Here is a 9,418-nt window from a genome sequence, read left to right on the forward strand (position 1 = left end):
TCTCCGCTGAAGAAAGCAGTAGGTAACATGAGTATAACACTGTGTTCTTCCATATTTCTATTTTTAAGTACTATTACCTGTGATATTTTCCATTTTGCCTTCTATTAGGCCTGAAATTGGAAACTATTTTAAAGCTAACAAACCCCAGAGTTTACCCCTGTTCTTTGAATAGCAACAGAAGTATGGCTGTTATGGTTTGACACATAAATGAAGAACAACCTCTGCTTTCCGGCAGGTACTCAAGTGGAACTTTTGCAAGTGGGCTATCATCAGAAGTGAAACGTTAGCTGCTGACTCCGCTGCTTTTGGCCGCAGACGGCTGCCTTTATGAATCACGTTTGTCCCTCTGCCTTTTTTGTGGTTTATATGGACTTGATTGAAAATGAAGCACTTGTCCTCTTACCTCGGACTTCCAGCAGGTGAGCTGCAGCAGGAGGTTACTGGCAGGTTACTATCGGCTGACTCCTTTTAGCCAACCTTCTCAATTTCTTTCTCAGATCCTACTTTTGCATGGGGTCATTAAAAAAATGAAACAAAACCAACTTCTACAAAATCAGGTTAGGGAAGATGTTGCTTAATTCTTTATTTCGTTCAAATGAACACTTGTAACATTCACTTCTCTGAGTGATAAAGCCTTTTATGAGAAGCTGATAAAAACAGGAATTTTAAAAGAGGAATATCAAAGATAGGACCAGAGGGGGCAAATTCATCACTGGAAAAGTTCTATTTATGCTGAGGGAGTACCATCAGTTTTGTCTCTGTCCTATATTTCACTGATCCTGAAACAACAGTGGTGACTTCAAAAAATTTGTTCCTCAGGAGTGATTGGATCACTGGCACTCTGGGTGCTACCAGCTGCAGACTGAATCACAGGCAGCCAGGACTTCTGACTGGATCACCCTTGTTAACATTTTCATACGTAACTCATAACTCACTTTATCAGCAACACTTCATTGAAATCTGTCTTTTGCCTTAGCTCTTCCCACTAAATATTCCTTGAGCTGAGAAGTGATCCTGATCTAAGAATCAGCAGTAATCTTTAACTATGCCTTTATAACTCATGAAACCACAGTAACCTCAATTTCATTTTAGAATGTGAACGTTATTTGGACAAACACTAAATTGTAGCTTCACTGCCATGAGATAAAACAAACTCCTTCAGGGGTCCTAGTGTGGTAGCTCTAAAAGGCAAGTAGAGTGAAGATCCTGAATAATTCGCTTTTCCAACCAGCTTTTAATGTATTTCCCCTGCAAATCAGTTAATGTATCATAGAGCTCAATTACCTGGCCATAAAATGAGAATTGTTGCTCAGAACTGTGACATTACAGTAACAAGAACCCTAATGATACAATAGATAAACATTGTTGCAATACTATCTCAGCTCTATTAGGGTATTTTAAATTTGCATCAAGTCTCAGTAAGGGTGAGGAAGTGCTGAGGTGCTGGAGGAGAAATTAGCCTTGCAGTACTCTTCAGTCTCAACATACAAACCACCAACTGTGGTAGTGAAAATGTTGGTTTATATTTGTAAAAAAAGAACTGCAATCAATTAGATACATACTAAGTATTAAGTAATTTCTCTAAGTTGATTCCCTTAGAAACTCTTCCTTAATAAAAGGTCGGTCGCAAATCTACTAAGTCTCCTTAAAAAAAAAACCCCATAGTGTCTTTCTTTCACCTGTCCTAGACTGCATCTATTTATTTATTTTTAGTCTGAAGGATGAGTCAAGTAACTGTAGTGGTGCCTTTAGCAATGCAAAATGCAATCTTTTGAATATTCTTATTTAGTGTTCCAATTTCAATGAGCTGGGAGCACAGTGAAGGAGATCAGATGTTTGCAGGTACTGGGTGAGGGTAGAAATAATTAGAAAGGATCTAAAAAGTAACATCACTTTTTTGTCAGCTATCTCTTCAGGGACTGGTTTAAATCCCAAACCGTTAAAGAGCAATCACTGTGCAAACAGAAGTTCCAACTGAATGAAACCAGAAGAAGCAGGGTATGACAAATTCCCTGAACAAAGTGAAGGAAGAAAGGTGGTGATATTTATCTGCTGAGGCTCTGGATTTCCATTTCAGAAATACTGTTGTTGTTTAGATATGGGAAAAATGTGGGATTTTACTTTGCTGCGGTCTTTTTGTTTTCCAAAATATGTGATAGTTAATAGATAAGTAAAATCTTGTATAAAAACAGTCATATAGTTTTTTAACAAACATGTATTACCCACCTCACTGGATAGTAATTGAGGTCTTCTGTGTTCCCCTAAGAAATATTTTTCTCAGAATACTCTTCTGTGTGATCTGTATTCTTACCTTAGGGAAGATACAAGAGATTCTCTTTTTTTAACTTAGCCCACCATTCCCACAGACTATTCCGTGCTTTCTCAGCTGTTTGGATCTCCAGTAAAGGAGTGGGCAAAGAAAAATGGTGGTGGAATCTAATTTTTTTTGGTAGAAATTAGGACAATTCCATTTTTAAACATGTACGTACACTTCCAATGCTTTCACTAGTCAAGGATGAAATTTTGAGCAAACATTAATTCCTCACTTTTTTTTGTATGAAGAATGGAATTTGGACTTTGCCCACCAGAAGAGAGTCCTTGCTATAGGCAGATGATTCTTCTGTTCTTCTTGCAGCAGTACAAGTGGTTGCACACTGAACTTCAAAGAAGAGGGAGCTAAGATAGATCCCTGACCTGGCTAAGTCCACGAGTAAGTACATCGGAGAAGTTCTTCAGCCAAAACCAGTTCTTGTGGGGCTTTCCAGCCCTTTATGGAAAATAAGTTGATTCCTGCAGGGTGCAACATGAAGACTTCCAGACTGAAGTGAGCTTCCTGCTATAGCAAGGATTTGGGTGTAGTACATCATAATTTGTATGGAAAGTTAACCTGTGGCAAATTGGGAATTAAAAAAAAATTTTTTTCTAACTGAAAAAACATCACAGCTTCATAGACAGACATTGTCTAGCATTTCTGGTGTGGATTCCTGAACAATTCAGATGGACAGGTAGTAGAATAAGGTAATACAATCCAGATACTGAAAGGATTTTTTGGGTGGTATACATTTAAGCTGAAGCCCCTGATTTATTCAGGCTTTTAAGTATCATGCAAGCCTTTCCTGTGGAAGAAATTCTGTTTAATGTAAATAATTCACTGTTTGGTAAATTAGAGGAAGGCAGGGAGTAATGAGACTTCCTAGGAGTTAAAAGCTTCAAATTTGGTGTGACTGTAGAGTAAATGTTAGAAGACAATTTTTAGAAGTTGTCTTCCTTTAAGTTCTGTTGAAGCATTCACCCCACTGTTCAGTGTGCTTTTATTGTTATTCTCCATCATTTTTCCTTGTTGCACTTTTTGATTCGAAAACAGTCTACTGTGCTAGCTTTTTCCATTGCAACACAGTAAGAAGCCATAACTACAAAATGATAATTTTTTTGTAATTCAAAAATAATGGGAGCTATATTCAAATAGAAAATATTCCCAACTCTCCTCTCCCTTCCCCACGTCAAATACTGTTTTAAAATTAAAGAACTCTGCACTCTCTATTACAGAAAAATACCCTCCATCAAGAAAATGTTGACATCTACCCGGACAAATCTAGAAATCACTGTTCTTTGTGATCTTCAATGATATTCTTCATTCAAAAACCTCAAAGCACAAATCATTTTACTGAGGCAGGTAGGAGAACTACTTCTATTTTCTCTTTCAGTCTAGCAGCTGTTTCCATAGCTCATGTGACAATATAATGATTTGGGCAGGAAAATAAGAGTTGGAGCTATGGGGGTGAACTTTGCATCAGGTTTCAGATGTCTCTTCCTGTACATCTTGGAAGACTCTAAATCAAATGGTGTAATTCAACACAGTTCAGTGCTTTGACAACATAACTAATTTGCTAAAACTAAATTGGCAGTAGCAGCAGTACTGCAAATTGTGATGCTGGTGCTTATTAGGAAGCATATTTTAAATATCACAAATAAATAAAGCTGCAGCAATAGTGGAATATTGCAATACTGGTGCCTATCACAAATACTTTTAAATATCACAAATAATTAAAATGACTAAGAGACATCTAAATTCCTAAGTTAACCTCCAAGACTGCAATTTTTAAGGACTCAAATTTTACTAAATCTGGGGATTAATATTTCCTTTGATCTTGTGTCAGAAAGCCACACACAGTGGAGCTGTTTGTGCACTGAGGCCAATCTCCTTTGTGGTTTTTTTGAGCTCAAGGTCTTCATGCAGTATTAGTGAGAACAGCAGCAGCTTAAAGCACTTCCTAATCCTAAAGAGACCATAAGTAACACATTGCTTTAAAAAGGTGGGGTTGAACCAGATTTAGCGAAGTGACTTGCCTTTTCCTGTGTTTTAATTTTAATTTTGCTTAACATTGAATTGTTTTAGCATTGGAATAGTTTAGAATATTCAGCACTTACATATACAGTTTACCAGAGGAAGCAAGAACAAGGTTTTCAGAAAAAAACCAAGGTTTTAAGTTCTGTTTTTAATGTTCATTGCAGAGTGAGTTATGTGACTAAACCCATAGAAATCCTGGGAAACTTTAAATTCTAAGGAGTCAAGGATTTGATTTTGAGTTGGTTCTGTTATTCTGGTGCAGACTGGAATGACTTGTTCAAACTCTGTGCATGTTACATGACATCTGTAGTAAGTGAATCCCAGAAGATTTTAAGATTTATTTTGAGTCTGTTTCAATCTTGAATACAATCCCGAAATGATTTTTATCTAGTCCCTGGATATGGATTGAAGCATCTTTGAGATTAATTACATTACATATTGGGGATTAGAAGAAATGGGGAAAATATGTGAAAACTGGGGAGAGAAATTATTGCCTTTCAGTAAAGTAACTACCAACTCAGATCTTGTCATATATTATGAATGATAACCTCATTTTTGCTGGAATTCCATTATATATTCAAGACATTATGGCTGGTAAAATCGGCTGTGGGAGTACTTTTTTCTTATGTACTTTTGTACCAGAAGATGGAGCTGGAGAACCTGGATTCAAGATCTCGGCAGGATCAACGTTTCTTTTAGTAGGGCTGGCCTGACTTTTGCTATCTCCGTGGATGAGACCAAAAAAGGAAAATTGACCACAGCTATTTCACCATTTTTAATAGCCCTGTAACCATTAAAACATACTAAGTCCAAGAATAAAAACAGAATCTAATTAAAGTCAACCTAAAAGAGTTAATGAACAAAGGCACGTTTCAGTGGGAAACATCCATAAGGTAATGCATAATTTTCTTTTTTTTTCCTAACAAATACTTAGAGATTAATTTTAAGTTCCAGTGGGACAGGTCTCAAAGGTAAAGCTGAATGGGATTTATTAATATAAGATTATTCATAGCTGATTCTCTACAGGACTTCTGTTGAACTATGAAAAACAAGGGGGTATGATTCTGCAAACTTTTTCCCAGGCAGACCTCATATAGAAACTGTTGCTGTGGAATTTTTAAGCAAGACGCCCAACACCTATTAGTTTGAAGAGCTAATGTGTGTTTGGATCCTGTGATGAATGGCACTGAGGATCAGTATTTTGCAAACTATTTTATACCTTCCAGAGCCTGAGCCATGAAGCATGCCCACATGAATGCTGTTTTCAGGGTTTCCATGCAAAATAAAAGTATGTACATTTTATTAACGCAGATGGCAACATTTTTAAAAAGAATCCTAATCGTTCACGAATATTACAACTTCCCCCTCTCCCTCCCACTAATATTGCAGTCACTACTGATCTAACTAATCCTGCAAAAATAACCTTAGAGAAGGGTTGAAACAAAATTTCATATTTCCCTTTTTTAATACCAACAGTTGCAAATGTGGACATAATGTTGCTGCCACTTTATCTACTTTTTGTAAATACCACATGCAAATCAGTAGCTTTTTTTCTTTTCTGTTTTCAAAACAAATCTTAAATGTTTGAAAAGCACTCTGAAAATAAGTCCTATTTCAATATTTAGCTTAAAAAGTAGTGTACTCTGTCATTTACTTTTACATAAAATCCTCATTGTTTTATTAAGAATTCCTCAGGGAGTTCTGCATTGTTGGACATTAATTCATTCCATCTTCCAGCCAAACCAGAGCTTGTAGAACTTGATTAACTTGAGGTTGCTGCTGGAGTGATAGACAGCTCTTGAACTTCTCCCAGGAAACACCCCGTGTTTTATTGTCCTTGCCTTCCATTCTTCTTCTTTGCAGCCATTTGTGCTTTAAATTATTATAAACCTATCTGTGGCCAACAAAATACCGGTAGTTCCAGTGCTGTTATTTGGTTTCTGTTTTCTAGGTCATGACACGGCACAGTGTGGGTCTGATTCCCTGGTGTGCTACTGCAGATTTTTGAAACAAGCAGGACAAAGGATATTTATGTTGGTCATATTCTGAAACCAGTCATTTTATGAAAGAATTGCAACCTTTGAGTCACTTTGCAAAATTACGTGAATGACACATGTTCTGTTACACTGTGTGTTTCACGCAGTGATTTCATGAAGTGCCTAAATGTTGCAAGCATTTGTTCAAATGAACACTACATTGCTATTATACAGAATCTATTGCTATGAATGTTCTATCGAAGTGGGTTTTATTGAATAGTTAATACTTCCATAGAAAAATAAGATCCATGCACTTCAGAGTTCTCACAGATGTGGGACTGTAGTTCCAGAAACATGCCTACTTTTGATATTCCCACTGGCACCTTGCCGCTGTTTTAGTATTCTAGTATATAGAGTTTCATGAAACTCTAGTCCCTTTGCTTGTTTATTTATCTCTGAATAAGTAATATAAACACATCTATGTATTGTATCCAACTGCACATGGGATTGTTGCCAGATTATTGTAATTCTGTGGTAAGCCCAGAGTGTGATTATTAACAAATAATAGCAAATGCTGTGTCATGATCAACCATAAACCAGTGGGCTTGAAAATTAGAGAAAACACACTTCTCGTAATTTTCTGAAATGTAAAGCTCTCTGGTAAATCAGAAGACCTGGCTCACAGAAGTAGCAGAGCACTGCAGATTGATTTGATAGGTGTGTAATCTACATCCACTTCTACCTGACTTCCTGTTGTAATGTGTAATGTCAATAACATCCTCCTTCTTACTACAATTGATTAATAGGCAAAATATGGGGTCATCTTTTTAATCTACCTCCCAAATACTCAAAATACTGTTTCCTTTTGATGGAGAAACTAATGATTTTAAGTCTTCTAGTTTTGCATAAACTTGCTGCATAATGTCTAAAGGCTTTGCTGTTACATGAATTCCATTGAAAATTGGTGGTGAGGTCTCGAGTCACTCTTCTCATGGGTCTAGTTTCAGAACATTGCACACAGAGAGAAGTAATACTCCTCAGCCACATGACTAAATGAGTGACTGCTGGAGTGAAACATTATCTATTCTATTTTTCCTTGGGGAAAATATCATTGCAGTAATGGAATCTGCTTAGACCTACTAAAGGGAATTCCTCTCAGAGCATTAATACCTTCAGTGAGATTGAGACCCACAGGACGAAGATTTATGCTCACTTTTTATGAAAAACCAAGAAAGATAAGAATGTGGTCACAGTTTTCCAGTTTATAGCTTTAGCTTGCTGAACTAATGTTTATTTTAAGGCACTATCTTCCTAGGGCTATTACTCTAAAATTTGAAATAAGAACACAATTAGCTTGTGACCTCATTATAAACAACAGTTGCATTTGCTGTTTTGCATTTTTGTTGTTGAGACTAAATTGGGTGGGGAAAAAAAGCTGATCTCAAAGGTGATTGGATACTAAATCTTGCAAACCATTAATAATCTGCTAAAGCCCACAGTGCTTTTGTCAAATGGTTATGCACTTCCAGACGTTTTCTAATTAGCCTCTTTCAATCTCTTTCTATCAGTTCTATCAGTTTCATTTCCCTGTACTACACTTAACACTCACATTTCAAAGCTTGTATTTTTATGCTAAATGCCCCTGCTGCATAATTAATGTCTTAGAAGAGAGTGTGTATGAGTCAAACAGATTAATATTCTTCCCAGTCTTTTACAGTCTACTAAATTTATTTTAGAAAATTAAGAAAGATTTTTCTCACTCTATTTCTGTCCTTGAATGTAAGTCCCTAGGCAATATTGAATCTTTTCTATGTAGAGGAGGGCAAAGATTTCAGTTGTTGCTGCAAAGTTTCCTAAAGCATCTCTATAGATATTCTATAATTCTGTCTAACCTACTCTATGTTTAAAGTATAAAGGTTATAAATAGCACTTCTGCAAGAGAAGAGAAAGTACAGTAGAGATTTTAGCTTTAAAAAATAAAGGCAAAGCCAAGTGTGCCTCTGTCTTCTGTAGCTTCCCCCTGCCTCAGTTTTATTCTAAGTTCTGCACAGAACAGAAGAACCACGTGAGTCTTGGTGTGAGGCCACTGAAGCAGACTTTTCTCTCTGATTTCAGTCACCCAACTCTCCCTTGTCATTCACAGGATCCTGTAAACACATGAGATCAGTCTTTTAAAATAAGTCAAAACTCTATTGCTTCTCTACCATAAAAAGTGTGGAAGGCACTTTCTGTTGTTTGATTTCTGATTTGTTAGTTGTGTGAAAATTGCAGGTCCTTGTACTCCTGTCAGTGTCCTATTTCATCATCACATTTAATCATTTGCAGGTGCTAAAGATGCCCTTTTCTAAAATGGTTTTGGGTAGCAGTCATTCTTTGATCTGGACTCAGTAATTGTGTGACTCACTCAAAAGACTGTAATCATATGACAGAAGAAGAGCAATTAAATATCAAAATTATTCAATTACTCTTAATGTAGGGATTTAAATGTGTTTTGTTGCATTGTAGTGCTTTAGAATATTATACGACACTTGCACAGGCATAGAGTTTGTAACCCATAAAACAAGAAAAAGGCCTAATTGCTCTATGCATGGATTATTTATAACTATGTGGTCTAAGAAGGAATAAGAGTCCATAAAAAGAATGCCACTGAGTGTTAAAACCAATCTGCTTGCTGCATTTTAATTGGGATGAGAGTCTTAGCTCTTCAGTTTCAGAAACATTGCATTATGGATATGGTGCTTGCATTCTAATTTTAAAACAGAAATACGAGAAGTAAATATTGATTAAGGAACTTTGTGTATCAAGGGTATAGTCACTATATGACAGATGAAGCCATAAAGTCTTGGGAGATTTCTGTCTTATTCGTTCTGAAGTTTAGATCTACTGATTTGCTTGGGAGGGGCATGGAGCACTCAGGATTTGTTCATAGAATTACTGTGTCTGCATATGGATTTGTGGAGGCATAACAAGGCATAACTCAAGTATGCAAAGAGTGTTTACGTCAGTCTACCTCTCTCTCTTCCTATTTATTTCCTTGATTCATTTGTTCTCTGCTCTCTCCTACTGAATGCATGGATCTTGACCTCTTAGGACA

The 9,418-nt window shown here is 36.5% G+C and overlaps 1 long non-coding RNA gene across 1 annotated transcript; it reads left to right on the forward strand.

Annotated features, from left to right (window-relative positions):
- Positions 1–236: 236 nt before the first annotated feature.
- Positions 237–3,922, forward strand: LOC108446468. Its single transcript, XR_001861658.1, has 3 exons — positions 237–419; positions 2,636–2,710; positions 3,547–3,922. It is a non-coding gene; the product is annotated as an uncharacterized LOC108446468 (long non-coding RNA).
- Positions 3,923–9,418: the final 5,496 nt, after the last annotated feature.

The sequence above is a fragment of the Corvus brachyrhynchos genome, unplaced genomic scaffold (genome assembly GCF_000691975.1).
Source record: "Corvus brachyrhynchos isolate BGI_N302 unplaced genomic scaffold, ASM69197v1 scaffold20, whole genome shotgun sequence".
Lineage (NCBI taxonomy): Eukaryota > Metazoa > Chordata > Aves > Passeriformes > Corvidae > Corvus > Corvus brachyrhynchos.